The 19,584-nt window shown below is 34.8% G+C and overlaps 1 protein-coding gene across 8 annotated transcripts in view; it reads right to left on the minus strand.

Moving 5' to 3' along the window:
- LOC106875131 (uncharacterized) overlaps nucleotides 1–19,584 on the minus strand; it is a 99,440-nt gene that overhangs the window by 40,316 nt on the left and 39,540 nt on the right. For 4 of the 8 annotated variants that reach the window (XM_014923119.3, XM_014923116.3, XM_089350888.1 and 1 more), the window contains one exon: nucleotides 11,133–11,206. The exons of 2 other annotated variants lie outside the window; for them this stretch is intronic. The gene's annotated coding sequence lies outside the window, so the exon portion shown is untranslated. Of the gene's footprint in view, nucleotides 1–11,132; nucleotides 11,207–17,051; nucleotides 17,151–19,584 lie in introns of all 8 variants that reach the window. 2 more of the 8 variants (XM_089350891.1, XM_089350890.1) reach the window with 1 other exon arrangement.

Consider the following 19,584-nt stretch of genomic DNA (forward strand, 5'->3'; position numbering starts at 1 on the left):
ACTGTGGAAAGATGGAGTGCAGTAACAGATTCTCGGATAATTGGAGGTATGTGTATATCTGGAAGAAAAGATCTTGTTGGTGAAACAATTACCTATATGTCATAGGTTATCTGATCCAAGCTAACCTGAAGCTACACAATGTCAGTATAACCGGTATGCAGTAAAGCTTAGAAAGCAGTAAAACGTAAGTGATTTTCTCAAATGAAATGCTGGATCCATAAACTATAATTAGTATTGACCACAAGACTAACAAATAAGAGAGGGTAAGATTAATGCAGTTTCCACCCAACTCCCAAAGCCATAGATGATAGACAAGCATACTAAATATTTTGAGGTTTTTCGAGCGAGATCGTTGCCGGTGCCCCTGGGCTGGCTCGTGTGCGGGCGACACATGGAATTTTTCAGGCGGGATCGTTGCCGGTGCCCCTGGGCTGGCTCTTGTGCGGGTGACACATGAAATGTTTTGAGCGGGACGGGATCGTTGCCAGTGCCCCTGGACTGGCTCATGTGCGGGCAACACATGAAGTCTTTCGAGCGGGATCATTGCTAGTGCCCCTGGATTGGCTCATATGCAGGCGACACATGAAATCTTCCAAGCGGGATCGTTGCCGGTGCCCCTGGGCTGGCTCTTGTGCGGGTGACACATGTGGTTTTTCGAGCGAGATCGTTGCCCTGGACTGGCTCTTGTGCTGGTGACACATGAAATTTCTTCGAGCGAGATCGTTGCCGGTGCCCCTGAACTGGCTCTTGTGTGGGGTTGTTGTGGGATTTTCGAGCTGGATCGTTGCTGGTGCCCCTGGGCTGGTTCTTGTGCGGGTGACACATGAGGTTTCTCGAGCGAGATGAGCATGGCCGTTGCCAGTACCGCCTGACTGGCCTTCGTGCGGGTGACACGTAAAAGCACCCACTACACTCTCTGAGTGGTTGGCGTTAGGAAGAGCATCCAGCTCATCCAGCTGTAGAAACACTGCCAAATTAGATTGGAGCCTGGTGTAGCCATCTGGTTTCACCAGTCCTCAGTCAAATCGTCCAACCCATGCTAGCATGGAAAGCGGACGTTAAATGACGACGACGATACGTACAGACATATATATATATATATACACACACACACATATATATACCACCTGACTGGCCTTTGTGGGATTTTCGAGCGAGATCGTTGCCCGTGCCCCTGGACTGGCTCTTGTGCAGGTGGCACATAAAAGACACCATTTCGAGCGTGGCTGTTTTCGTGCGGGTGACACGTAAAAGCACCCACTACACTCTCTGAGTGGTTGGCGTTAGGAAGGGCATCCAGCTGTAGAAACTCTGCCAAATTGGATTGGAGCCTGGTGATGCCATCCGGTTTCACCAGTCCTCAGTCAAATCGTCCAATCCATGCTAGCATGGAAAGCGGACGTTAAACGACGACGATGATGATGATGATGATGTTCAGATTTCAGTTAAACTTCCAAGTAAGTTGGCTATATTTAATACATTCTTAAGGTGGAGCCAATAAAATAAGTATCTATTTTTAACAAGAGTACAAGGTCACCAATTTGGAGGACAGTAACATTCAATTAAATCAATCTAGTACTTTGCTGGCACTTATTTAATGAATCTGAAAGAAAGACAAAATTGATTCCAGTGTCATTGGAACTCAGAATGTAAAGTGATGTAACTAAATACTATAAAGTTCTATTAACCTACCATATCCAATAAGTAAATGTTAATGTGATAACAGTGTTTGATTCAGTCAATCCTTTCTTGTATGTTGTTAAAATAATTCTTTTATCACTCAGGTTTCCAGGTTTCACACCCAATCATAAAATTGTTAGAAATGACAGACCACTAGGCTAAATGATTTTTAATATCTAGTTTCACACCACTATATTCAAAGGTAAACTTTCAGCTCACAACCCACAAAAGACAAGAAAATAAAAACTAGACATGTGCAAGTGAGAATTCAATTGACAATATTCTTTATTACATTTCTGTTACCTCAGGGCAACATAAAAAATCATAATTATTATATAACATAATACTAAGAATGTTGGGAAAAAAATTTGTATACTATTTAGTCACATCTCTTTATATTCCAAATTCAAATCCCACTGTTGTCAACTTCACCTTTCATTCTACTTGAGTTTGAAAAAATACTTAAGTGAAATACTAAGGTTAGCTACAGTAACTATATTCCTCCCTAAATCATCATTTTGTGGTTTCATAATGAAGAAAAAGACATTGATAGAAATCTTTAAAACAGTATGATTTTTTCTTTAACCCTTTCAATACTAACCCAGCCGTAGCTGGCCCAAAAACTTTTTGGTTCATAAGACCAACCCGGCTATAGCCAGCCAAGAGTACCCATTGTTATTTAAATGTGAATTTAAGCACAAATCTCATTAGTACATTTGTGAAAATACGTGATTTCACTTTGTAAATAGTTGAGTTATAGTATCCAACATTGCTTGACGTGATATCTGAACTCAGTGAATTTTGGGAGATTTCTTTTTACATTTTTTCGGTGTCGATTTCTTTTTCAATTTTGAAATTGGATAGGAGTTTCATGCTATCAAGCAGTGATTCTGAATTTAAAGGTTTTTCAACGGAAAATATGGAGATATCGAAAAAAAGAATGAATGAGGTACAAAAGCATGTGGTGTACAAGAATTAACAGGATATTTCTGTATCCAAAACCGAAAGCAACGATTCTGAAGAAACTGAAAGTGGCAATAGCAACAGCAAAGACAATTTTACATCGGAATGAAGTAAAAAATTTTAAATGTTTTTTTATTAGCAATTTTTCTGAGGAGATGTCTTTCTTAGGAAACAAAACCGTTAGACTTTTATTTTTTTCAGTATGCTTGTTTGAAGTGATCACTGCAGAAACAAACTGTTACGCAGAATGTAAACAAACAGTATATGCCAGAAAGCCCACGAAATGGGGGATCAAAGTTTGGAAAATTTGTGAAGCAAATACTGGGTACTGCTGTGGATTTAGTTTTTATACAGGGAAAATAATGTTAGTCAGCATGGCCTAGGGTACGATGTGGTCTGGAATTTATCACTTCCATACCATAACCAGGGCTGTATATTAATTTTTGACCGATTTTTTTAGTTCGGTCAAACTTGAAGTGGATTTAGGTGTATTCCAGTATTTCAGTTTATTTCACCTTTATGGTACACCTGTTCTGTTGTGCGTTAACCCTTTTGTTACTAACCCGGCCATAGCCAGCTGAAAATATTTTGGTTCATTAGACCAACCCGGCCATAGCCGGCCAAGAGTACCCATTGTTATTTAAATGTAAATTTGAACCTAAATCTCATTAGTACATTCGTTAAAACACGTGATTTCACTTTGCAAACAGTTGAGTTATTGTATCCAACATTGTTTGGCGTGATATTTGAACTCAGTGAGTTTTGGAAGATTTTTTTTCTACATTTTTTTCAGCATTAATTTCTTTCAACTTTGAAAATGGAGAGGAGTTTCATGTTATCAAGCAGTGATTCCAAATTTGAAGGCTTTTCAACAGACGGAAGATATGGAGATATTGAGGAAAAGAACGAATGAGGAGCAAAAGTATGTGGTGGACAAAAATGAATCGGATATTTCTGTATCCGAAACCGAAAGCAGCGATTCTGAAGAAACTGAAACCAGTGACATAAACAGTGAGGATGATTTTACACCAGAATGGAGTACAAAGTTTAAAAAGTTTTTATTAACAATTTTTCTGAGGAGACAGGGTCTTCCCATAGTCTTTCTCAGGAAGCGAAACCATTAGACTTTTTATTTTTTTATTTTTTCCAGCATGCTTGTTTGAAGCAATCACTGCGGAAACAAACCGTTACGCAGAATGTAAACAAGCTGGAAAAAAGGTAGATGAAATACGGACACTTTTTTGCCATAAATATTATTATGAGTATAAGACAGTTAACCAGAATTACAAATTACTGGAGCAATCAGGAACCCTTTGGCAATCAGTATGTTTCCAGTATAGGCGTAAGAGTGGCTGTGTGGTAAGTAGCTATAGGCGTAGGAGTGGCTGTGGTAAGTAGCTTGCTTACCAACCACATGGTTCCGAGTTCAGTCCCACTGTGAGGCACTTTGGGCAAGCGTCTTCTACTATAGCCTCGGGCTGACCAAAGCCTTGCGAGTGGATTTCGTAGACGGAAACTGAAAGAAGCCGGTCATCTATATATATGTGTGTGTGTGTGTGTGCATGCGTGCGTGCGTATGGTTGTGTGTCTATGTTTGTCTCCCCAACATCACTTTACGTCCCCATAACTTAGCAATTCGGCAAAGTGACCGACAGAATAAGTACTAAGCTTACAAAGAATAAGTCTTGGGGTCAATTTGCTCTACTAAAGGCAGTGCTCCAGCATGGCCACAGTCAAATGATTGAAACGAGTAAAAGAGTATTATGACCCAAATACGATTTGTGAAACTGAGCCAATATTTACATGTGAGAGATGTAAATACTGGGTACTGCTATGGGTTCAATTTTTTATATAGGGAAAAGGGGACAATGATGTAAGCCAGCATAGCCTAGGGATCAATGTGGTCTGAAATTTCTCACTCCCACACTATAACCAGGGCCATATAGTATTTCTTCAGATCGGTCAAACTTGCAGTGGATTTAGAAGCTATGGCAACATAAACATGTGCTACAGTAGTTGCATGTAGGGAAGGGATATCATTGGATATAAAAAAGCAAAATTTAAAAAAAAAAAGAGGCGAAATAATCCAACAGCAGAACGGAAATTTGCTAGCAACTACATAGTGATAAAAGGCACATCAATTTTCTATCTACCTGTATGCAACTAAGTGGATGAAAATGGCATCCCATTTGTGAACCTCGATTTAATAAGTACACGGGTGGTTTAGATCAGCAGAATCTACCACCTGGGTAATAAATGGTAGAGATATAGGGTTTGGTATATAGTAAATATGAGTATTGTTAATGCATTTATACTATATACCATATCGGGAGAGCTCGAAAGCAATGCAATTCCAAGCACATGTAGCAACACAGTTGAGGGCTGATTTTGCATCCAAAATAATAACTACTGAGAGAAAAACTAAAACCTACCAGAGGAATATCCCACCGAATTCAATCAATCTTCATAAATTACAGAAAAATCAAGGGTTACAAAAGGTAGAGCTGCAAATGTTTTCAATGAATGCTCCAAGTAGACCAGCAGTTAAAACAACTTTCCCATGTGCATTCTGCAAGGTTACATTATGTAGAGTGGGATGCTTTACAAGTTTCCATGATAAAAGTAGAGAGAGTGTGTGTGCACGTGTGTACTTGATTTTATAAATATTCTTTTTTAACTATTCATAATTTTAATTTACTTGCAAGGTGGGTGACAAATTTTGATCAATCTGTATTGTGAACATTATTATGTTTCTGTATATTTACATATGTGTGATTTTATTTCATTCAGTTACTGCTAAGTGTATTTTCTAGTTTGCTTTAAAGATAAATTCCAGTGTTTCATTCTATTTTTTCCCTTTATTACTACCCATGTCTTATATGTATTTAAGTTCAACTGACAATACAGTAATGTGCATAACTTTTCTATTTTAAAATTTTGTTGCATGCTCCACTGAACATTAGCTAATAACTCAATTGCTATGGTGATGTTTAAACAAAATGGAAATAATTTTATATTTAGTTAAATTTACTTGTAATCTGAGTCGCTTTGAGACAAAAATTATGCAACAGATTCAAGAACCTTTCGTTAAATTGTGTTCCAAAAATCACAATATGTTGATATGTAAAAAAAGGTTGAGTAGTTTACGAAACCAGTCTAAATTCACAATTATATTAATATTTAATTGAAATACATAATGTATATATTTTAGTTAGAAATATAATTACAAAATGGATTAAAATTTGCCATTTCAAGGAGATTCAAACCAAGTCATCAATCACCATCATCTATTAATTACAAATATCTCAAATATCCTCAGTGAATATATTATTGTGAGGCTAGATTCAAATTCGCAGATACCTAGAAAAGAATTCAATCTTCCAAAATATAACAATTAAATCTATATATGAGAATTAAAATCTATATAATACGATAATTCAAATACTGTTTATATGTGTGCCCCTTGTTTTAAGACTACATCATGCTACAGTAAAGTGTTTCAACCAATGTAGGCTTAAGAATAAGCTCTTGTGCATAAAAAAATTTCATGTGGATCTGGCCCCAAGTTTCAAAATTGAAGAATTTTATTCATCATTTTACCAACACATTACAAATTTCTAACAACATATCTGAATGACAAGAGAAAATAACACATTAGCAATACAAACACACACAAACATACATTCAGCACTAACACAAAGACATTATTCATAAAATGAGCACATAAATACAAACACAAGTGCACACATATTTGAACACACAAATGTCAATCCTAATCATGCAAGTGCATGCGCATGTACGTACACACACAAAACTTAGATAATAAGAACAGAGATGTACAAGTATAAACAAATATACATAGTAATGAATGGCGGCGAGCTGGCAGAACCGTTAGCACACCGGGCAAAATGCTTAGCGGTATTTCGTCTGCCTGCTACGTTCTGAGTTCAAATTCCGCCGAGGTCGACTTTGCCTTTCATCCTTTCGGGGTCGATTAAATAAGTACCAGTTACGCACTGGGGTCGATATAATTGATTTAATCCGTTTGTCTGTCCTTGTTTGTCCCCTCTGTGTGTAGCCCCTTGTGGGTAGTAAAGAAATAATATATAGTAATGAATGCTGTACACAGATTTACACATAAGTATATACAAAACAATTGTTTGTTTCAACAGGAAGGTTAATGACTTCATTTATGAATGAATTTTTTTTTTTTTAGATGAGTCTCTCTTTCTCTCCCTATACATATCATTATCATCGTTTAACGTCCGCTTTCGATGCTGACATGGGTTGAATGGTTTGACTGAGGGCTGGCAAGCCAGAAGGCTGCACGAGGCTCTAATCTGATCTGGCGAGGTTTCTACAGCTGAATGCCCTTCCTAATGCCAACCACTCCGAGAGTGTAGTGGGTGCTTTTTACATGCCACACGAGGTACAGTCAGACAGTACTGGCATCAACAATGCTTGAATGGTGCTTTTTACATGCCACCGGCACAGGAGCCAGTCAGGGGGCACCGGCAACAAACAAGCTCAAATGGTACTTTTTTTTACATGCTACTGACATGGGACCAGTCAGCTGACACTGGGATCAACCACGCTCGAATGGTGCTTTTTACATTCCACTGGCACGGGTGCAAATCAGGCAGTACTGTCATCGGCCACGACAATGACTTCACTTGACTCGACAGGTCTTTGCAAGTGCAGTTTATTAGTTGAAGAATACTCTTAAATGGGCTGGTTATGCTGCACTGGCATAGACCATGGTTATGGTTTCACTTGGCTTGCTGGGTCTTCTCAAGCATATCTCCAAAGGTCTCAGTCATTTGTCATCGCCTCCATGAGGTCCAACGTTCAAAGGTCATGCTTCACTACCTCATCCCAGGTCTTCTTGGGTCTATCTCTTCCACAGGTTCCCTTAACTGCTAGGGTGTGACACTTTTTCACACAGCTGTCCTCATCCATTCGCAACACATGACTATACCAGCGTAGTTGTCTCTCTTGCACACCACATCTGATGCTTCTTATATCCAACTTTTCTCTCAGGGTGCTTACACTCTGTCATGTATGCACACTGGCATTACACATCCAGCAGAGCATACTAACTTCTTTCCTTGCAAGCTTATGCATGTCCTCAGCAGTCACGGCCCATGTTTCACTGCCATGCAGCATGGCTGTTCGCACACGTGTCATATAGTCTACCTTTTACTCTGAGCAAGAGGCCCTTTGTCACCAGCAGAGGTAGGAGTTCTCTGAACTTTGCCCAGGCTATTCTTATTCTAGCAGCTACATACATCTTCCTGCACATATGTACATGTGAATGCACATATATACATATGCACACCACACACACATATGCATGTATACATACACTCACACATACATACATATAGTTTAAGTGTATACACAGACTTGTAATAATGAACATTAAACACAGACCTAAATACAAGTACATAGAGAAATAATCAACCGTGTTTCAGGAAGGTAAATAATTTCATGATTTATAAATAAAAATTTTTTAGGTGGATCGTTGTCTCTCTCTTCCTCTCTATATATACATGTACAAGTGCATGCTTATGTGTGTATACATATAAATGCATATATATATATAAATGCATATATATATATATATATATATATATATATATATATATATATAAAAGAACCTTTGCAAAAGGTATATAAGCACCTATGTATAAGCACCTTGGCAAAATCATTTTAACTGTATTCAACTTGCCTAGGCAGGTGAAAGTGACATGACAACAGGTAAAAATCAAGAAGTAAAAACCACATTCACAATGTACACCAATGAACAGTATATTGTATCGACAAATTTCCTCTAGATTCATGCAAATTCTAAACTAGACTAACTGCATTTCAACAAAATCTCTAATTTCTAACAGAACTAAGAGGTTTATAAAGAGAAAGCAGTAGAGGACTTCAAAAAATTAGACATGGTGACCAAACAAGATATGTTCCCAAAATTTCAACAAAAGAAACAAAAACTATTTAAACAGAAATAAAAGACGATTCTACAAGCAGATATTCCACAATAACTACAAATAACATTAACCAAAATTATAATAAAGTTAACAATTCTTTTACTATTATTAGTTTCAAATTTTGGCACAAGATCAAGAAGTTTGGGGAAGGAAGTATATAAGTTGATTACATCAACTCCAGTGCTCAACTGGTACTTATTTTATCAACTCTGAAAGAATGAATAGTGAAGTTGACCTTGGCAGAATTTGAACTCAGAATGTAAAGATGGACAAAATGCCACTAAGCATTTTGCTAGCAATTCTGACATCTGGTCACTTTAATTCTTTTACTAATATTACTAGACAAAGAGAAGCGCTAAATATTAGCCAGAAGATAAAACCTGTCAGCAGCTGGATGCTAAAGCAAGAATTCTTGACCAAGGAGATTTATCAAAAGACAGATCAGGACAAAGATAATTTATCTCTGCTTCAAAAATGAAGAAGGTTTTCAATTGGCCCTAAAATTGAAATATAGTTTCCATTAACTGGGTAAGCATGAGTGTATCTGATCTTCATGACCAAGGAGGTGGCATGATAACAAGCCAAGTTGGTGCATCCCCCCTTACACACACTCCTACCCACAAACATCTACCACAATAAATGGGAGGGACATTCAGTGATGTTCACCTTTGCCTCTCTACAGGTAAGTAATGAAATATGGTATCTGGTTGGGAGGAGTCTGTATGGAGACATAAGTCCTAATGACCAACAAGAGACACTTTCCCCAGCCACACTCATAGTCCCACCTTATCTTTTTGCAAAAATTAGGGCATAGAGAGTAAACACATGGTAAACTGTTGGAGACAACACACACAAAGGAAATAAACAAAAATAAGTAGAATATAGCAAAATCGTTCCCACCTCTAAATGACATAACCATCACAGTTGTATGAAACAATGATTAAAAACTAGTGGAAGGTTTTGAGAAAAACAAAAACAGGGTGTTAATTGGAGAAATGGAAATCAGCTGAAAGAGTTCAAAAGACGCTCGAATGATAGGCTATTAGTAAAAACCACACCAACAACTTATAACCTGAAAAATACCAGGTCAGATGGGATGCTACTTTGATTTATGAAAGCATTTCAGTCTTATCAACCTGAAAAATTTCAATACTAAGTTAAGAAGGACACAGATTTTTTTAACTAACAACCTTATTGACTATCTAGTACTTTTTAAACTCACACCTACTGACCATATTAAGATAGATAAAAAAAATATTCAGCATGCCAGTAGCTTGTAGCAGTCAGTCACACATCAGAAAAGGTTCTCCTGAATAATTTACTACAAGAAGGAAACTTAATATATAACATAGTAACAAATGTTTATTGTGGTTAAAAATCAACCTTGTTGGGATTTGAACTTGGACCATAGAGAAATAAAACAAAATAGTGTACAGCATATTTAGTCTGGTTATTCTACCTTGTCATGCCACCTAATAAGACTTTCTGATATTGGCACAAGGCTGCAAATTTGTAGAGAATGGATACAGCTGACTGAATTAATGCCCCAGCTATTGTGGTACTTATTTTATCAAGCCAGAAGGATGAAAGGCATCAACCATGGCAACATTTGAAGACAGCATGTAAAAGGATGTAACTAAAAAGTATAAAGTGTTTTTATGTAGCATTGTACCATTTCTGCTACTCCACAGCTCAACTACTTTTACTAATGATTTCTGACAAACACAAGGAAACATTTTGGAAAACAACACAGTAAATCACAGTTACTATTTTAGCAATCCCAGAAATATAAAGGACAAAGTCAGCCTTGGCAGAATTTGAACTCAGAACATAATATAAGCCAATTGTCCAGTACTTCGCTGACATTTTACAAATAATAACAAAAGAATTCTATCTCCTGATATATGTATAATGTTAAGTGTGGTTCTATATAACAGTAAAAGTAGAAGAATTTTGCTAATTAAAAAGAACATGCTGAGTAATCTATTAGATGCGTATCATGAGTATGATAGATGAGGTGGTATAGGTGAATGATTATGAGAAAGAGAGAGGAAAGAGAAACAGTAAAAGAAATAATAGTAGTGAGTGCTGTGTTGCACCCAATAAGCTTTGTTTAAATAGATATATATTGCAGAGGAATACAGTAGAAAATTCATTTCATCAGAACTAAATCTCACTTATATTATGAAGAAAACATGCTCTAAGTTTTAGGTCTTTTAAACTAAAACCCGTTGATACACTGAGGAACCACTTATAAGAAAATGAAGGTGAAGCAGGATGACCTGAGAGTCTAAATACTGAATAAGGAAATCTGAATTGCTAAAGGCCAAAGGTAGGCATCAGAGTAGAAATTATTAATAAACTGAAATACATGTGAAGTAAAATAGCAAAACAAACCTGGGGGAGGCAGACTAATACAATCAACTAAGGAGAGAAATAAGCTAGTTAAAAGCAATATTGCACACTTATTTAAAAATTGGAATGATTGCTTACATGCAATTTCATTATGATTTTCACATTGCCACAGTATTATCAAGTCACGATAGCTCGGAAACATTTATTCTACTCTGAAAAAAATAAAGAAAAATCAGTTATTTTACCAGATGACTCTCTTTATGACACATACAGCAATTCAATGTACACACAGATATATATAAAGTTTTATATTGAGTATCACCAATTAAGTTAAATTACAAATCAGCATGTAAATAACAATTTTCAAGGACAGAACATATCTTAAAGTAAGAATTACAATCTGGTTTCAATTTTGATATGTGATCACTTCATTTATGCTGCACTCCTGAAAAAGACATGACTATCACAACTCCCATTTCCCTCTCACATGAATAAGTAAGAAATAAATAGTGAAGAGCGTCTGAGTGTGTCATTTGTGTCTGATAAATTTAATTCTGAATCTTATAAAGGACTTTATTTCAGATAACTACCAATCAAGAAAAATTGAATATCTCCACCAGTGATGATGATAAATCTGATTCACCAATTCCACATACTTACTGAAACCTACATACTAACAAAATAACTTACTAACCTAAAAAAAATTCTTTTTGTTTTTTATCATTTCATGCCTTGCCATCCACAAAATTCAAACCATGAAACTCCCTTTGTGGTTTTATTTACTAAATTTTCTATTTAGACCAATTATAAATTTCTGGAGCTTTTAAGTAGTAGATAAGCTGTAGTTTATTCAGACAAATGAATGAAGTCTGTCTCGAGTCTACAGGCTAAAGCAGGTGCTTATCCAGATCTTCAAGGTATTTAGACTGAATGCACAAGGCTCCTCCCTGAATGGGATACCAATCTGTAATAGAGTTAACCCCCATGTGCCATTGACACTCATTTTCAGTTAAGTATAATGGAGCAACATGAAGTACCAATGAACCCAACACCCTAACCACTAAGTTACATACCTTCACAAACTATAAAGAAAATATTTAAAAAACCAAGAATACAAGGAAAATACTTTTGTCAGTAAAAACCAATTTGTAAAATTTGAATACTGTATGGAGAGTTTTGACATTCTTAAAGAAACAATCTACTTAAATTTTGCATATAGTGTGCAAGAAAGAACATTTTTAATTTCAAAATTATTTTAAACTGTGTATTTAAGGTCAAATAGTATTGCTGCAATTTTATTTTGAACAGAATATGAAAATAAATGTAAATTAAAAGCCACAACAGAGGGATGAAACTGGTGGACAAAGTTATGAAAGTGACAGAGTTCAAGCAGAAAAATTCAGATGCAGTTTGGTCTTATGAGAGGATGAGATAACACTGAGGCCCTTTCCTTAGTGAGAAAATTTCTTAGCTAAGAATAAGCCACTATATCTAGAAAAGGAGTAAGTAGGAATTAAATACTGTAAATCAAATATCAAATATATGAGCACACAAGAAGTGCACTGGGGTCAGGGAAGAAAATTAAGACTGTCTTTAGCAGATGCACATGAGCAGTAAGAGAACCCATGAAATAAATTAAAATAGTTGAAAAGCCTAATTAACAGTAAGTTGGTGTTTCAAAAGCATAGCATCAAGTGTGAGAATGAGTGCAAAAAGTTTGAGGAAATAGAACTTCTGCTAGCAATAAAATATCCTCTTTACAAGTGAAAGATAGATTGTATGACATTTGTGTTTGAAGTATAATGCATGGCAGCAAAATATAGGCAGCGAATGCAGAGGATATGTGAAAGTTTGAAAGAAATGAGGCAAACATTCTCCTTAGACATATAGTGTGCGAGAACAACAGAGTACTAATAATCTGAGAAAAAAATTAAATATATGAGGAATCAAAAGTAGTAAGCAAAATAGACTACATTGGTATGAGCATGTGATGTATATGAGGAAGACAGCTGGGTTAAAAAAAAACATGCTAAGAGATCTAAATAGAAACCACAGAAGAGGACCACCAACGAAAATATGAAAAAGAAATGATGAAGGTGACTCTGAAAAGACTAAACCTCATGTTGGAGATGATCATAACAAGTGACAAAATGTGCTGGAGAAGATCCATCCAACCCATGCAAATATAGAAAAACAAGCTTAAAAGTGATGAACATGTTAATTATTGATTTTAAATAAGCAAAATTTAATGACTTCGAAGATTATGAATTTATATATCTACATAAATATGAGGTACCCAAAAGTAACCAGAAACATTCTGTGGGACAAGCCTGTTGTAATTCAAGCCTCCACTGCTAGAAGCCACTTGTTGTGACCCTCAGGCACCAGCCTGCCAACTGGTGGCATCAAATGAGGTCATACTACCACATGGTGCATCTTTGTTTTGCACTGCTTCTCTCGTGTTCATCAATTTTTGCGACAGCTGAAACAAAGGAACAGCATGCTTTCGTGGAATTTGGTTTTCTACTGTAGAAAACAGTAGGTCATGCTTCAAACAGCTTACAAGGATGCTGCCATGAGCAAAAAACAAGTTTACAAGTGGTTTTCACACTTTAGGAATGGTCACTTGTCGCTTGAAAACCAATCAACCGTTGACCTCCCGAACGAAGGAAAACATCATGAAAATTCATGAACTGTGCTTGGAGCACTGTCAACAAACAATTGACAAACTTGTTGATAAGATTGGTGTGTCCTGGTTCAAAAATGCATGCCAGTTTCCATGGAAACAAATATATTATTTCTTGTATTTAATCATTAAAGAATCTTCAAATTTCATTCCAACCATGGCAGGTATGGTTGTGTATTTAAGTCCATTACATAGTAGTGGGTTCAATCTTACTGTGCTGTGTCTTGGACAAATGGGCTTTTTTTGACCAAAGTCTTGTGAGTGAAATTTGGTCAGCAAAAACTGTGTAGGAGTCATCAGACACTATTCCCATAATTTGGTAGTTGATTTAATCCATTGCTTGGTTAAACATCACCTAGCACTGCCTATTCTGCTGCAAACATGAGTCTTTAGTCTGAAGTCCCAGAAAAGGCTTTTTCTTCTAAATCATTAAATTTTAAAAAGAGAGAGAGAAAAACTATAGCTTATAATTCAATCTGATTTCTTGCATAAGCAGAAAGCCTTAAGTCCACAAATTGGTATGGAACAGAAAATGATGACAATCATGTCTTTTCTGAGAAATTCAGTTGTATATATCATCTTCATTACTGAAGAAATTTCAGCATGGAAAGATCTTTCTTAAATATTGAAAATGCAACACAAGTTTATTCCATAGCAACAAACAAAAATATTCATCCGTCAATCAATCTCAATCTGGCAGTCCATCAGCTACAACAATGAGTGTTCCAGTTGGTCCAATCAACAGAACAGCCTGATCATGAAATTAACATGCAAATGACTGAGCATGCTACAGGTACATGTACTCTTCACATAGTTCTCAGGGAGATTCAGCATGACAGAATGTGACAGGGCTAGCCTTTTGAATTACAGGTACAACTCATTTTTGCCACTGCTCATGGACACAATATACCACTGAATACTGAACTTATGACCTTACAACCAAGGGACAAATACCCTAACCACTAAGCCACACTTCCTTCATCCTTCATGATTTGAACAAGAATTATAACATTCAGTCAATATTAACTTTTCTGTGCATTATAACTAAATTAATGAAAAACAGAATTAAAGTTAAGATAAAAAGGAAGTACAATATCAATTAAAATATAGGTTATAGGAAATTATCACTTTCCTACAATTTAACCACTTTATTACCAACCTGGCAGAGAGTGCCCAAAATTTTATTTAAATTTGTATAATTCTGATAAATTCCAATATTTTGAGCTCATTTGTTTTTATAACACCTGTTTTATATGTACTCAAGTTCAATTGAAAATCTACATTCTTCTATATGACAACTCTGTTTATATTTGGCATCTGAACAAAATTTTAACATAATTTTACATTTCTCTGCACATACTTGTAATTTAGAGTAGTTTGGGGGCAAAAATTCCATGCAAGATTTACATAAGGAGCTTTTATTAATAAGTTGTGTTCCAAATACCATATTCATATATTGACAAACAAAAAGCTATAATTGTTTATGAAACCAATCTAAGTTCTTAATCATTTTATAATTTGACTGAAACACATAGGGTATGTATTTTAGAAATATGTTAATAGATGAAAGGATTAAAACAAATCTGTTCTCAATAACCAAATTCTAAAAAGAAAAACTGTTAGAAAACCATTTTTAGACAAGTTAAACTCAACCAAATTCAAAGCGTTTTTAATAAATTCTACAAAATCAAGAGTTAACACCAAATTACTCATGAATAACACATACTACATGAACAACCCTCTACTTAGTTGTCTGACTTCCTAAAAATAGCAATTGAATATCCATCAAAACACACTATACAATCTTAAAAAGGAACAAAATATTGGATAATGTAATCCTTGATACATGAATAAAAACAAGGTGGTCATATGGCTGCAACACTTTCATCATAGATGTGCTCAGTTAATGCTGACCTAGGGTTTAACAGCAACATATCTGATCTCCCAAAGAAATTTAGGTCTTGCACTCTAGCAACACCCTTCTTGTAGGCATTCTCTTGAGAGAAAGTGAAACTGAACATCAGTTCTCTAATCTCCAAGAGCTGGAAAAGGATATGGATACAAAGCATTCTTCAATTTTTTTAAAATAAAGCAGGAAAAAAAAGTCAAACAATCTATGGAACAAACATAAGAATATGTATTTCCAATAAGCTTTGGTTTTAAAAGATATTTCTTAAATATTATTTCTCTATATTTCAAAACAATGTTTCTGCATTTCTTCACTTACAAAAAGGTTTCTTTCCAAATACAGTTATATTTTGTCAAGTATGTTAATTTTTCAAGATGTTTATGGAATTTTATGAAATATATATTTTGAGAAAATTGTTTAGAATTCAATTTGATTTCTTTTATCAATTTCCATTTTATAAGGCACATATTACTTTTACTTGTTCAACACACAAGGGAATAAAAACGTGTTGGCAGACAATCTTGCAAAAAGAATTAAATGACTCTAAAATAAATTCATAACCAAACAAAGAATTTAACTTCAGATTAAATGACTGCTACGGATAGGAACAATTTTAAAGAATTCAATTGAATTTGTTGAGTATTAATTTATGATTGTATGAAGGCAACATCTATACGCATTTTTAAAATAAATTCAACACAGCCCACATGAAAAACCAAAAATAAACAGAAGAGACCAACATTCTAGATTAATGCTCAACAAATTTAATTGTTGACTTTATAAATCATGTTAAATAGATACATATAGATCATTTCAAAGTTGATAATACCCTTGAAGTCATGGAACAAAGAAACAGAATCAACTAAATGTGAGGGTTCATATCTGCAAAGTTTGATAAAGCTGAAAGTTATTTGTACTTATGTTTACACATCATCTCTCTATTTTTATCATTTTATTCATCCACATATACCACTATGATTGCACGCACATGCATGCAATTGCTATTCTTTCAAACATTTCATGCTGAAAAGATAAAAGACTAATTTTTCAAAATTCCATTTGTACCATTTAAAATGCATAACAGTTTGAAACAAATTAACATGGAATTCTGATGTAAAGTTTTAATTTAGATCACTTTAAAACTGGGAATTTATGTCAAAAAACAAAGTACCGTCTCAGACAGGTTGGTATCAAAAAAGGTTCAAGATGAGATGATCAAAGGTTTCGTCATTGATCTATTTAATCAGAGCTGATATGGGATTAAACAACACAATTTCAACTTAATTTAAATGAATGCACACACACACACACACACACATATATATATGCATACATAAATAGATTGCTTTGCGTTACTGAACTCACCAGCAAGTGGCACACAGAGTAAATTGCTTGGCTTGGAAATATCTAAGTACTGAGAATTTACTTCAAGAGAAAATTTACTCAGGCCTCATATTCTTACCAATGAAAATATGTTCGCTTCAAGTCAATGAAACAAATTGTTACATACATTGCCAGGATATGAACTGTTGATGCTTCCAACATTCTGACATTCTATTGGCTAAAATGAAGCAACAGAACAAAAGAAATTAAAAATGGAATTATCTAAATACTAAACCATGAACAACAGACTGAATAACTGAATGAAGAGAAAACAAAGAACAAACAAAAAGCAGGTGTCACAAAAAATTCATTAGGACATAACAGTGTAAATCAATTTTACTTTATTACAATTATATAGATATAATTGCAATTATATCATAGTGAATAGTGTTATTATTAAAAGAAAATAGCACAAAAAATTGTATTTTGCTAATTAATAATTATATTATATAGAAAGTTTTAATAGCTAAAAGTATATAGTTAAAATGCTGGATGACTGACAAAGATCAGTGTAAATTCTACTGCAACTTAGATACACACCTCATTCAACTTCATTGAAATATCTTGGTTGAAAGATTGGTGCCCAGAAAAACATGTAAATATACTCAAATACTGAAATTAGGAGAACACCCATGCTTTTATGATCAATATAGATAGAGAAGAGCAATTAAGAATTAGCTTCAACTGCCCTATAAAATGGCTCCAAATGGTGCAGCTGATTTCCTCTGTCAGATAACTTATCTCACGAGCATCCTCATAGATCAAATTTAACAATTTGTAAAACAATAATCATGATTGCATGCGCGCGTGTGCGTGCTAGTAAACTTCATTATATATCAATGCACCAACTCCTTAATGACCAACACCAGCAACAATAGTATGGACAAGAAAAGCAATACTATTTAAAATAATAGATGACAGCAGATAATGTGGTATTGTGGTGTAAAATAAAAAGTTGAATAAAATGTCTTTAATCTAAGGTCAATGAAAATCAGCTTAAACAGCAACAACAATAAATACAATATGATCACTCACCAATACCACCACCAACCTACGAACATTAGAATAACCAGTTGGCAGCAACAGCATCATCATGACAGTAATGTCTGTAGCTACATGTCATATGTAAACATATGTGCTTGTGAGTAGGGTGTGAGCAGGTGTTGATGATGACCTATAAGACAAAAGATAGAGTCCATCTTCCCAGTGATTTTCATTCTATTACCACCTAGTCATCTTATGTAGTAAAAACATACCCAATTGTGATATGATTTTCATTTATTCTAAAATTTCTTAGGAGATGTTTTTCGGTATATACATGTATTACTATCCTTGATTTAACATGCACTTTTCCATGCTTGCATGGATCAGATGAAACTTATTGAAGCTGATTTTCTATGGCCAGATGCCCTTCCGGCAAGGGCAATATTTCTTCATGATCAGACAAATTTCAGCAGAATACTGGAAATGAACGTCACTGCTTGTGTAATAGTGACATTCATTTACAACTATCATGTGACATCAAGACAAGAAGACACAAACATATATATGATGGGCTTCTTTCAGTTTCTAACTACCAAATCCATGGCCATATTGTTTGTTTTTTGTTGTTGGTTCACTGCCCACAAAAAAAATATCAGAACACATTTCACTTTATAACAAGAAAGTCAATGGGAAAATAAATTTTGTGTTATGGCATGGTTTTCAAGATTGCATTACAAAAGTAGTGCAAAGGATTCCAACAGTTTATTAGCATCAATACTTTTTGAAGTAAAGATTGTATACATCAATACCTCCAGTACATATCTTAAATATCTAACTCCCAAAAATCAAACACCTGTTTTTATCATGCTTATTTGATTCTTCAAAACAGTCTCAGATATTTGTGCAGCATTATTAATTGGGTTGCATTTCAGTTTTATAGAAGATTAGCATTTGATTAGGACTGAAATATTTTCTGACTCTGACAAAAAAGCCTAGTCTTTGTGATGTAGTTTTGGCAACTTAATGAAATACTGGATTCAGTTAAGAGCAAAGTTACCCAAATTGAATGAAATGAGAGGGACAATGACACAAATTCAAACATATTTGATTCATGGAAGAAGATTTTAAGATTATTTGTTCCTTCTTATTAGCTGTAGAATCTAAAACAATTTTAGAACAATGAATATTATTATATCATCTTTTGATAAAGACATTTCCCTAAATATATTAACAACAGGAAGGACATCTAGCTGTAGAAGATCTGCCTCCAACAAACTCAATCCAACTCATGCTAGATAGAAAAGTGGATGTTAAAATGAGGACGATGATAAAATAGTCAAAAACATGTAACACAAAAAAATTCACCAAGAAGGAAAAGAACCAGACTAAACAACTAGCTTAATAACTCCTTTGCTAAATTCATTCACGTTTTATCCCCCACCCACCTATTTTTGAGTTTTATCAAATATGTTCATTTACAATCATTAAATTATAGCAGGTGCTTCACATAGTGTTAAAGTTTTCAAGAAATGATGTCAGCAAACCTAATTTTGAATCAAAGGCAGGGCAGAATTTTCAACACAAGCATTGCTCTTGAAATAGCAATACTTGTCATGGCATTTATAATT

The sequence above is a fragment of the Octopus bimaculoides genome, chromosome 4 (assembly GCF_046866305.1).
Source record: "Octopus bimaculoides isolate indiv1 chromosome 4, ASM4686630v1, whole genome shotgun sequence".
Taxonomy (NCBI): domain Eukaryota; kingdom Metazoa; phylum Mollusca; class Cephalopoda; order Octopoda; family Octopodidae; genus Octopus; species Octopus bimaculoides.